The following is a 12,869-nucleotide window of genomic DNA, read 5'->3' as shown; positions in this document are numbered from 1 at the left end:
AAAATGTATAAACAAGCCAATCTGAATTGAAATTATTGTTTCAAAACATTGTCCTCACTACCACTATCACTTATTTCATGGACTACCACAGCAGTTATTTCTTATTATCCAGTCAGTAAAATATAAGCATTTCAGACAGCGTAGTTTAGTAAAAATACTACTTTTTTTTTTTCCTATTTCAGGGAAAATATTCCATTTACAAAGTATAATTTTTCAGAAGCCCACATAAAAACATCTGAATGGTACAGAATTTTCAAGGCTGGTTCTTCAAATGGTTTGCTGTTAATTTTTCCATTTAGCTGGAACCAAGAGTGCATTAATTCTTTATTACTATGCACAACTAATCTGCAGATTAGGCTATTACACAAGCAAAAATTTCCCTGTTAGCCTGAAGAGTATGAAATGTACACAGAATATCAATTTTTAAACATTTTCGATGTGATTTGCAAGACTCTTTCTAGCACCTGAAAACTAAAGTTATTTTTCTGACTCCTGCTCTTTCTTCAGGCCTACAGCAATAAATGTAGGTTATCAGCCACCCCTGAGGTGCTGTGCTAGCAATCACTGCAGAAGCTACGAAGTTTCTCCAAAGTCAACAAGTGAGAGCAAAGCTCATAGAGATAACTATATCCATACTGACCAGTGGAAAACCAGCTGCAACCTATGTACCCCCGTATTACACTAGGGAGTGAAGACATGCTGAAATTCAATCACAGCCTGGAGTTACTGGTGGCAACCCACTCCCTAATATTCCAGGTATGCTGCATTTTCAGGGTCTCTGTGGATAAAGTCATCTTGAGGAAAGAACTAAACAAAAGTTCATTTGTCCCTTAGGCTATTTTGATATTTATCATATTTACCAATGCTTTAGTCCTATCAACAGTTTAACAAGATGCAGACTAAGTATCTCAACGCTATCACCGTATGTGAGTCTTTAAAATATCAGCAGTTTTCAGTAACTTTCTGAAAGCTGCCTTCTTAGAAATGGGAAGTGAAAAACAAGAGAGCTGAAGAAATGTGCCTGAAGTCACCTGGTGTGCTAATAGCCAAATTCAAAATAAAAATGCAGCTCTGTTGGAGTCCTAAACAAGCTCTCTGTAGAGACAGCAAGAAAATCTGAAATCCAGTTAGTCACATCAAGAGCAGCTCCACTTGTTAAGCAAATAATTTTATTTCATGTTCATGGCATCTCTTAGTAAATTCTCCTAGCAAGGAACTGTAACAATATGGACAAAGCAAAATTCTTTCCCTCACCCCCTCTGGAAATATAAAGAGACTTAATTGTGAGGAGCAAGTTTAGAGGTATTTTATCATCCTCACCAGAAACAGTTCTTCAAGGACTCAGAGGGTGGAGAGCTAGATAACTTCACATTCTTGTCTCTGTGATAGGCTTGTAGCACATGTTCATCACAACCAAATGCAGACTTTGGAAAGCTGTGGTGGAATAGGTGCACAGATGTTCCTCCAACCAACCGGGGCAATAAATAAGACTGATTAATCATCAACAAGAAACTCTAAAGTAAATAGAACCTAAAATTCACTGGTTAGCAGAACTCACAGCACACCATTATAAACTCTGCTGAAGGACTCTGGCTAATGAAGAAATAGCAATTCTCAACTTTCAGGTTGCTCTCTTGAGCTTGACCAAGGGATGCTGAGAACAGTGGAAAAAGCTACATGGCTTGTTAAAAACAGGGATTGTTGTCCTTTTTCACTGGCTAATGTAATCCTTTCCCTCCAATTTTAGTTAGCAAGAAGGTGATATTTAAATAGTCAGCTCCAAGCAGTACATTTCTCTTACAATTATCATCCAGCATTGATTTGTTTTTGGTAATTGCCTTTGGACATTCTAGAACAAGAGACATCATGAAATATACACTGATGAAAAAATGAAAGCATTTTTCAGACAACCACGTACACACTTATCTGGTGCTGCAAGTAATTTGTCCTCTTGTTTGTATCTGAAAGCAATGTTTAGCTGAGGGAAAAACATTTCAGAGTAAATGGGAGGCCTAGCATAATCATAGCCAACATTAGCATGAAACCTGCACCATTAAACCATGTTTATGGGGAAGTAAAGAAACTGTCCAACAGTAAAATATTATCAGTAGGAAGTTAAGAGCTGGAGGTTTGAATTACAAACACTGGAAAACCAACACACCAAATCTTACAATGTACTGTGATTCAGGAGATTTTTCATTTTTAGTGTGAAAATAATGCAGAAGTAACTACCATGAACTCACCTACACAGAAAAATGCTCTGGTACAACACAAAGTTTTTGAAAAAATTCATGTTGTGAATCTAAAACTTGGCTCAAACTCTGGTAGGGCAACAAAAGACACTCATCCAACAGCTGCTGGCTGTTTTCTTCACAAGGAAATACTTCCAGTTTGCAGTTGTGTTCTTTCACAGCTGCACAATCTCCACAAATCCATACAGTAGTCCACAGCACAAACCTGCAAGGCCACCAATATTAGAGTTTCACCTCTCCCTCTGCACTCCTGCACATTGGGTGCCTCCTTGCTTCACAAAGCTTCGGATGACTGTTGAGATAGCACTGGCCTTAAATACTCATTGGCCTCGAGTGAGACAATCTGGTTTGTGCTTTGTTATTCTAATACATGGATTTGCATTGCAATCTTGAAATATTTTGCTGGAAAGGGACTACTTGGACTTAGTTTTCTAAACAGCACTGTCCTCCCAGTCATTAAACACTTAGTAGAAATCAATACAGCAGCTTTTATACTTCCATCATTTGTGAGGAACAATTTCTTATCAACCATCAGGAAGCACTGAATTACCAGCCTGCATTCCACAGTGTAAAGACTACATTGTAGAATTAGGTGAAGTACTTTTCCATGTTTTTCCTAAAATTATTTCATCCCACAAACATGAACTATTCCATCTCCAGATTTGAAAACAACATGTGACACTAATCACAGATTTTTCCCTACTAGAAACCTACAAAGCATCAATTAAGGACAGGGTGTTCTACTTCCCTAGCAGTGTCAGATTTTGCCTGATAAATAACTACAAGGCATCATTACTGCATCCTTTAGTTAAGGTTACAGGGGTCTGTTTCCTTAGTGGTGACTAACCAAACAGTACCCGTATGGAAGCTACAGGAAAAGAGCACCATTCCTCTCTCCTGCTACCTGCAGATTTCATTAATGGTAAGAAGCTGTTATTGTCATCGGTGCTACAGACAGCAAACAAAGACAAGCTCAGGTGAGTGCCTGGGACTTGCAAGAACCACCACATTTCTACTACAATCAGTCTTAATACATAAAATACTCAGAACCTAGTTCAGAATTTCAGAGCCTAAGTTTCTGCAAGAGTTCTATGAGATTTATTCACTTATCAGGAGACAATATTTATATAAAAACCACTCCGGAAGCAGTCCCAAATGCTCCTGAGCAATTGCACTGGTATTTGCAACCCCAGAAGCATTATGTCACTATCCTTGAAAGCAGAAAGCCAGTATTTTGCTGAGAACAGAGGATGCAACTACGGAAAAATTACTCTCTTCAGGTGATGCCTGTGCTCTGTTCAGATGGGATACGGAGCTTTTCTGAGTGGCAAGGTACCAGAAAAGGAAAAGATATTATCCTCAAGATGAAGTTCCCACTAATGTTTGTCTGATGGAAGAATTCAACTTCTCCTTTGCAAAACGGTTGTGTAATTTCTGGAAGAACATAAAAACAGTCCTAATTGATGATGCACTGCTTTTTAAAGTTAGCTTCAGTTCCAATTAAATCACAAGTGGCATGGCTGAGAGCACAGTATTTTCTGCTCTGCTGGGGTGGCTGGGGTCCAGGCCATCTGCGTGGAATGCAAGGCAGGACATTCCACCCTTCCGCCAGCATGTCCAGCGGTGCCAGCCGCTCCTGCAACCCGCCAAGGGGACAGGGAGGGATCTTCTTTTGTTTTCCTTATTTGTTTATTTGCTTTACTCTGGCAGCAGGCAAAGGGTTCTTCTCTTGCCAAGTTCATTACTATTGTAAAATGTTCCCAATTACACTGAGTAAAGCACTACAGTGAGGAGGGGAAAAAAAACAACTTTAAGTTTACAATTAAACTACAGAACTTTTTAAGGCTTGATTTTAGGAAACAGGTGGGAGCTGGATTTAGCATATCTCTCCCAAGTGCTCAAATCCACACACATCACTCATTCAAAACATTTCTCTCAAGTTTTTCAGTGAAGGTTTTGTTAAATTAAAGAAGCATGCAAGTTCTATAGCCTCTTCATTTACTGGTCTTCTACAACCCGCTTCCAAACAAGTTCCAAAACTTCGAAGTTTAATGTTTAGATCTGGAACTACTCAGCCATAGGTGATAGAATAACTACTGTTTTCCAAAGTGACAATCACTTTGTTATTATCAACATGCCTGTATCTTTTTGGCTCTCATTAACTTTCTCCCTCATCCCACAAAGTCCTTGTCCCCCACTCACTGCATACAGACACAAATTGTTGGTGAAACATCTCAGAGCCTCCTAAAGATGACAGACTAATCAAGCAGCAATATTCTACCAGTGGCGTAACAGATTCGGGAAAATCACATCATGTTTTTTCTCAGTGGCACCACAGCCTTAATCAGGTTTTTTCATATGACTCTACTCTGAGGGAGTGAAAAGTTTACTACTTGAAAGCTTAAAAGACAAGATTACGACCTCCAGTTTTATCACTCTGGACATCAAGTTGACTGTCACAGTCCTATATGCATATATATGTGCCTATATGCACAGAACAAGTTCTTTCTCATGTATAACTCAGTTGTTCTGTGCAATTCAAATGTTACATGTTTTCCTTTGAAGAGATTTTATTTACTTATTTGTATCTTGTGTCTTATTTTCAGTTCCAAAATTTATCTATCATTCTCCCACTTCTCAGATCAGTCAGTATTATATCAGCCAGGTATAAGCTGCAAAAGACAGGGGACCTTCCTCTCCAAGAAAGAGGAATCCATTCCTGTGTAACTAGTTCTCCAAGCACAGCAAGAGACAGTAAAGAACTACACTCTGACATGCAGCACCAAGGCTGTCCCTTCCAAGATAAAGATAATCAAACAAAATACAGCACTTGTTTGAAAGGCATTATTCTCAAGTCTCTTTTGCATAGCTGGAGAGCAAGGCATTTGCTTCATATATTAAAAATAGGTAGACGGAATGTAGCAATAACTATAATATACTACAAGAGTGCTGATCACCCCACAAAACCCCTCTGTTTCTCCAAATACATGAAGTTCTAGCAACCAAGAGTTAAACCCCAAAGTCTTCCATTGCTTTTTCACTATGAAAAGAATTTACAGTTACACTTTAATACAAAAGGAAGCAGTACAATCATCAAATCCTTACTGTCAACATTTAATAGATACCCACTTAGGAAAAAGCATGAGGGAAGCATGAGAATAGGAATAGCTTTAAAAGCAAACACACATCCACCGCTTCCTGAATTAAACAAAGGCACCAAAACTAACCAGGCTGCTGCAGGCCTGTGCCCAGCTCATACCCGCCATGCAGCTCCTGCCCACAAAACACACCAGATGTGAGCATTTCAAAGATTGAACGCTACCCTTTCGTGAGATGTCCCCACATTTCTTAGCAGGAAAGGAACAAGAAAACGGACTGCTGTCTAAATCTGTTTACCTAAAATAAGCCATCCTTACTTCAATACTCCCTCCCTACCCCGAGGGATTTAAGAAGCATGCACTGCCATGATCTGACAAGATCCAATAAACTGGACAGTCTCCCTCTCGCCTGCACAAGGACACAGCTGCTCTGATGCCTCATCTAGGCCTTCCCTGTCCAAATGTCACCTGTACCAGCTCAGCCAGATCTTTATTTCAGTAGCAAGTGTTCCACATTCCTCTAATCAAGGCTGCAGTTAGACCCACAGGCAAATAACCAAATCCTGAAGGCTTCTTCTCATACGAAAAGATCAGTAGAGCTTGTGCAGTCCCTTTCCAGCTCCTCCCTCTCTTACAGTAGCTCCGCTAAAACTTAATATGCTTCCCAAGCAGAACTGTCACCAGCTAATCTCTAAAAGCCACCAGCACTGTCCCCCTTCCTCCAAATGGATCCATCCACAGAACAAAACCAGCTGCTCCTGATAAACATACATGGCTACATTTCACAATACACTGGAGACCTCTAAAGCACTGTGCCTGAGCACAGCGTGCTTAGTCCTGTAACAAGTGTATTAAGTCACTGCCCCTCGCATCCTAGAAGCACAAATATTATTGGGAAAATGTGCACAAAATCAGAAATTTTAAGCATGAACTGAGTCACAAGGAATGTACTCTGAATGGCAGCTAGGTAAATTCAGGGTGAACAGAATTAGTCATCTTCAGTGAGTCACACAAAACAGTACAATTTGCAACGAAAGCAAATTAAGAACATTCTGTTATAATTGATTTTAGTCAAGAACTTCATGCAATTTCATTTTAAGTGCCTTTTTTTTTTAAGTTACACACTAGATTTTTACATGCCAAAACATCTGGCTGAGCATGTGGCAATAGACAGTATGTGATACACATCCTACTTCCTAACCTCCCTCTGGTGCCCCGGCCAGCATGAGTTTGCCATCTGTGGCACTAAGAGAGGGAGCACATTTACCATTATTCTTCTATAATCACATATTCAATAAACAGGATTTCAGACCTAACAGCTGCACCCAGCAATTGGCAAAGTGTTTATCTAAGTCAGTCCTTTACCAAAAGATTACATGTGACTATCCACAAAGGGAACGCATCTCTGTCCCCAGGATACACAGCATCCCAGAGTACCGAGCGTTACGTCAGCAGAAAAGAAAAATATAGCAAGAGACAGGCATAACTTGGAGTTGAGGTTTTTGCTGGCTGTTACCAAAGAGGGTGACAAAACACAAAAGAAATTATACAGAATGACTCCAATTTGCATTCACTTTGCTGTGGCAAAGCAACTTGCATATAAAAGAGAACCAATCTAATTTTAGCAGAAAATACACTGATGTACAAACTATTCTTCAAACAGTGATAGTCAAGTTAAAAAGGCTAAGCCTCAGTCAAAACCTACATCTATGGAAAGTGTGCTAAAGCATCTGTTGAAGCATATTAACCACATTAGCATTCCCTACCACCCCATAAAAATCACACATGTACATACAAATCATCACCACATACCCTCATGAAATCTCCAGCAATTAGCATAACCAGCAAGCCAACTTGCAGCTTCTTTCTGGAGCTGCCCTGGCCCCTCTAATCTTCTGCTTACCAGCTTGGTCATCCTGACTGATTACACTTTGATACCAGATTTGAAGTTATTTTTCTCCCACCAAACAGAGGCATGTTCCGTCAGTGACTTTTCTGGTTCCACAGTTTTAACAAATGTGAAGAACAACTTCATAGACGCTGGAAAAATTATTTCTCAGAGGATATGTTACTTAACTGAAAATGGATTATTTTAGCCTGGGTTATAGAAAAAAGGTTTCATCTTGTCTAGCACATAACAAGTTTCCATAGCACCTAATAACACAGTTCTACTAATACATCAAGCCAGCAAACTGTCACTACCACCATTACAATTGATCCCACTCCCCCCTCTATCTCTCCAATCTTCCCTCTGTGCCTCTCCCATGCAGAGGTACTTGTGCAGCTGTACAGTGAATCAGATCAGGAATTGATCCCAACTGAAATAAAATGCTGTTTTCTTTCCATTAGTTTTAAGCTGCATCACTAGTAGCAGGATCCAATTCCCAAGCACTCAAGCACTTGAGCTGGCAAAGAAAGGAATAAACAGCTCCAACAGTGAGAGGAGGACACTTCTCACAGCAGACCCAAAGCACTCAGGGAACTATGGCATAAATTGCAGTGTCTTTCTGTGATAGCAAGAATTTTGTTATAGGATACTGTGGTGCTTTTTATAAAGACCTACTACTCCTTGTAAAACTATACCTGAAGTTCAGTTCCACAGAAAATCTTCAAGGTTACCTTTACAGATTCTTCATTTGTTACTTCAGCTTTAGTTGTTTCAGTTGTTTTCTCTCTTCTGGAGAGAAAAGTAAAGCATATATATTTAAAAATTATGTAATTTGTAGTGAGCAGAACAAGATACCAAATGAGATATTTATGCCAAATCTGAAAAAAATTAGGAAGCTCTACAGCTTTTTTCACCTCTCTTCCCATCTTTTCCAGAAGAGAAGGTTTTAAAAATAGAGGAAGGATCACAGTAGAAGTGATTGGGCACAATTCCTGGTGTAGCCAGAGCTCCTGGGCCAAGGATCTTCCAGTCCATGGCTGTGACTATGGCAGGCATGGTGATACCAGCATTTGTGCTGGGTGGTCCATTATTGTAAATGGCAAAACAAAAATATGCTTGTTTTGCCTGGCGAGGAAAATTCTCCTCCTCCTCCAAGTGATCCATCCCATTTCCCACTTCTCAATATTATAAAAACAATTTAATGTTTTTATATTTTCAACTCCATATTGAGAATTCCACATTTACCTCTCCAGTCGCAGTCATGAAGAATATCAACACATTTGTTAGATGGTTCTTTTTCTGCCCAGCTGCATGGATACTAAGAGAGGGAAAAGCCATGTACACAAGACAGTTTTTTATTGATGTTGATTTTATGCTATAATTTTATACTTTTCATACTTCAGTGTGCTAATGTTTTGTTCAAAATAAAGCTCAATGATACAAAATGATGAGCTAAACCTAGCATTTAATTTTCCAAATAGTACTCGCACATTCTGCATTTTGATACATATGCTAATACCTACTAATTAGAATCATAACAAAGAGTTTAAAGATAGGAATTAGGGAGAGGAACTTTCCAAACCAAAATTGATTAGTTATATGACAAAACAAACATTAGAACCATTTATTCTGTATAATGATGCAAAATATTGTCACAATAGGAGAACTGGAGGAGAATTCTAATAGGAAAAAAAATGAAATTAAAAACCTACATGCTGCAAATTTCACTTTTTATTATTCAGCCTCTAATACTGCTAAAATAAAAAATTATCATCTATATTTTATCATGGCTCAAAACCACAAGAGATAGCACAGTTTCTGTGTGGTACAATACAAAGTCTAGATATGGTATTAGAAATGGATGACAAACATCATGCAAGGACTTACTGATAAAACCAATACTGCAATATTATGGTTAAATTCTCGGTAGCAAAAATTAGTCTTACTGTTTCAGAGCACTTAAAGTACCAGGGAAGCTTCTACACTCATGTGCTTTTTTACAAAGATGAAGGCATATTTTACTTTTTATCAGCATTGTAACTACATTAGCTTAAGAGGTTGTTTTACAGAAGCCTACAAAAGATGAAGCAATATGATTGCATTGAATGGGAAGATCCTAATCAGTACCTTGTATTAGCAATTTAATACCAAAGACCACTGAGACAGGCCTTGAGGTTAAAATCCATCATCTTTCTAGTAAAACTCCTTTGATACATTCTAAAAGCTTCTGTCTTTGTAATAAAAATAAAATTCCGTCAATCATTCTGCTTTTAGATGAAACCCATAAGCAAAATTATGCTCGCTAGAAATATATTCATATATGTTGAAATCCTTCAGCATAGCAGGAAAACGGTGTCACACTATTAGAATTGCAAATTATATCACCTTTTAGCAAGTGACCAGCAACAGGCCACTCAGAAGTGCTTGGCAATGGAGGAAGGCTTGTTTTCACAGTAGTTAATGCTTACTTTACGGCTAATCCATCTCAATTTTGCAGGCTTGCTTACCTCAGCAATCTGCACCTTTGAAGTAAGTCAAGGGAGAAGTTTATATTCCTGTTCCAGACTACTGCTTTCAGTGCTTGCGAGTTCATCTGCGGGTACCCTGCTCCACAATGACAGCCTGAGTAGTCAAACTGCTACCACACTGACTACATTTTTCCTACTATGAACCCTGAGAAAAACAAACAAAACCCCAATAAACCCAAATCCTGAAGTGCAATTTAGACTACTTAGATACCTGTAGTATACAAAATGCTACTTAAAAAACGACTGTTCCATGCATAAGTTAAAACGACCTTGCTCATCTCTTACACCATGTGCTGTGCACTTCTCTCCTCTGGAGTCACACACAGCAGATATCCATGTGAAGCCATATTCTCAGTAGAAGCACCACACTGAAGGAAATAACACTATCTGAAAACAGGATGTGCACAAGGGATTTTGTTTTTTTTTTTTTTGGTATGCACATTCCCAACTTACATCTTCAAGGAATATTTGGGTAAGGGGAGAACAAATTCAAGCCGAGAGCTTTACATAACCAGCAAACAAATAAACAGCGACAAGAGTATGGAACAAAAAAATTATCCTCTGAATACTCTTGTCTAACGGGAAGGCAAAGCCAAGCAGCCCTGCCGGAAACACAAGCTAGAAGCAAACTGTCTTATTTCCTATTGCTTCTGTGTTTAAAAACATCCCCAGTATGCATAAATCAAGATGTCACTGGCAGAGAAAACAGAAGCCCAGCTTAACTCCATAGCTACAAGGCTCTGTTAATCCCTCTCTAACATTCTCACTAGGGTCCCCAGCTTTCTTTTGTTCTCATAATATCAAGCTATGACAAAAAAAACTGTGGCAATGACACATACAGAAGACATTTGTATTCACTTGTCAGATACTGGGTAAAAATATCTCCCTCGTAGTCACAGTAGTGAAAATTAAAGCAAGCAGAGGCCACTGGGGCATATGGACAATCATTCCAGTTTTTTGAACACAAATTTATTTACAACAGCACCCAAAACACTGAGAACAGTCACAACTGTAGTCTAACATGGACCAATGTAAAACAGCAACATCATTACTTTGGAGCTTTTTTATGATAATCGGTCTTCAGAAACATTCCTAGTTTGTGCTTATGTCAGCTCTGTTTATTATTACTATTGCAAGGTGTAGTAAGAGAAATGCTGCCCTGAGTAGACTTAGTGGAAGGAGAAACTGGAGCAATAGAAAGCAACAATCCTCCCCTATAGAAAGGGAACCTCCTGCTTTGGCACAGCTGTGCTAAAATTACAGACAGCTTTTCTTTGGACAAGGTGTAACCCACTGAAGTCTGTCAGAGAGGCTACAAATGTTGGTTGCTGCCATCGTGCATCTCAGGAAGCAAGCACTACATGTTCAACTGGTTTTTTTTTTTTGTTTTCCTTCCACTCTCAGATGTGAGCTACTTTCACAATTATCCAAAGAATTTATCAGCAACTTCTTCTCTGTTTTATTTTGGTAAAAGCTATACCTTCTAAAGAAAAGAGGACAAAAGAGACAGCACTTGTAAAATTTTTCCATAATAAAGGCTCATAAGAGTTGCTACAGCCTTGTCTGCTCCATTGGCATAGGACAAAGTCATTCTTTAGATGATACAGGACTTAATCTTCTCCAAGATATTCTGGAGAATGTAATACCTGAATGAGTCAAATTCTATTTTAAAGGAAATGGAATCTCACCAGGCAGTGCAGAGGTACAAGACTCAAATGTTGGACACTGCAATACATACTTCAGTTATCTTTTGAACAGTTAGCTAAATCAATGCGAATTCTTGAGAAATCTACATGTGCAATAACCTGTACACGATATTTTCATAACAATTTGATTAAAAACCTACTAAAGAAGGAAGACAGGGTTTCATAAGCCAAAAGTGCAAAAATATCCAAGGAATATAAGAGGGTTGCTTCCAGTCACTACACATACCTGTTTTATTCTCAGCATGATACCAACAAATCATAGGCAGTATTTAACCGATCAGATACTTGAACTGGTTTGGTTATGTATTAGTCTTTGAAATACCCAGCAGAATATCTTTTTCTTCCACATACTTAGTGTTTGGATGTCTCCTGATCAAGACTTTTCTCCTCTAATTATACTACAAAAATAAAGGCAGGCATATTAAGGCAGTGCCATGGAACTAACAGAAATGAGAAATACAAAGTGTGTTTAGAACACATACTAAGATCCTTCTTGTGCACACACAACACCAACAAAACCCCATCAACAGGGAAAGCACTCCTCTAATGAGGAAGAAAAACCCCAATCATTATTCTTCTTATCACAGATCCTCACCCTAAGCATTCTGTTGGAAGAAGCTTCAGTTTGACATTTACATAATTTTAAATGGCAATTACATTTAGGGAAAGCACCTTCAGTCTACAATCTTTTTATTTCCTATTACCAGATGCTAAAGTAATTCCTACTGAAGGATTATAATTAGTGACCTGGCTTAAACTTTAATATTGTAGTGCATTATTTTGTTTTAATCACAAAAAATTACCAAACTGAAAACAATTCTTCAGATTGTGACAGAAGTTTATATAAATTTAAAAAGCTTAAGCTCAGAATAACCAAGAGGAATAAGCAAGTTTCAAGTATTTAAACTGTTCACTGCAGATTCAAGACCACCAAGGCCAGTGAAGCCATCTGGCTTCTCTGAAAACACAAGTAGATACTTGTCTTTGAAAAAGACCTATCATAAGAAAAACAAGCAAGTTCAATATAGAGAAACAACAGGAGATCAATAATACAACTCATAACCAAACAAGTGGTCTCATTTCCAAGTCTGCATTCTATTCTTGATGATGTTAAAACAGATCCTACCTTATTATTTACCTCCTTCTAGGGATGAAAGAAAAGATGGTATATTTTCACCTCTGGAAAACTAGAAATAAAAGCAAGAGCACCACCATGATTCAGTATAAATATCCTGGAATACTTTAAAGTCCATAGAATTTTAAATCTTCTCCCCTAATAATCATTTCCATCTTCTTTTTCATTATCATTGCATTATCAAGATGATTAAAAGTTACTAGAAAGATTAACATTTGTTGAATGACAGTCAGAGTCCCAAAGGTGACATTTCAACACTGAA

General features: G+C 38.3%; 1 protein-coding gene and 1 long non-coding RNA gene across 2 annotated transcripts in view; both read right to left on the bottom strand.

The window, feature by feature from the left end:
- Positions 1-12,869, bottom strand: part of MOB2 (MOB kinase activator 2) — a 108,965-nt gene that overhangs the window by 82,568 nt on the left and 13,528 nt on the right. The gene's annotated exons all lie outside the window — the stretch shown is intronic.
- Positions 2,558-9,911, bottom strand: LOC111930705 (uncharacterized). The gene is made up of 3 exons (XR_002865274.2): positions 9,746-9,911; positions 8,484-8,556; positions 2,558-8,027 (listed from the first exon to the last, which is right to left on the bottom strand). It is a non-coding gene; the product is annotated as an uncharacterized LOC111930705 (long non-coding RNA).

The sequence above is a fragment of the Cyanistes caeruleus genome, chromosome 6, assembly GCF_971803275.1.
Source record: "Cyanistes caeruleus chromosome 6, bCyaCae1.hap1.1, whole genome shotgun sequence".
NCBI lineage: Eukaryota > Metazoa > Chordata > Aves > Passeriformes > Paridae > Cyanistes > Cyanistes caeruleus.
The sequence above is the reverse complement of the archived record's forward strand: the minus strand, read 5'-3'. Positions and strand labels throughout refer to the sequence as shown.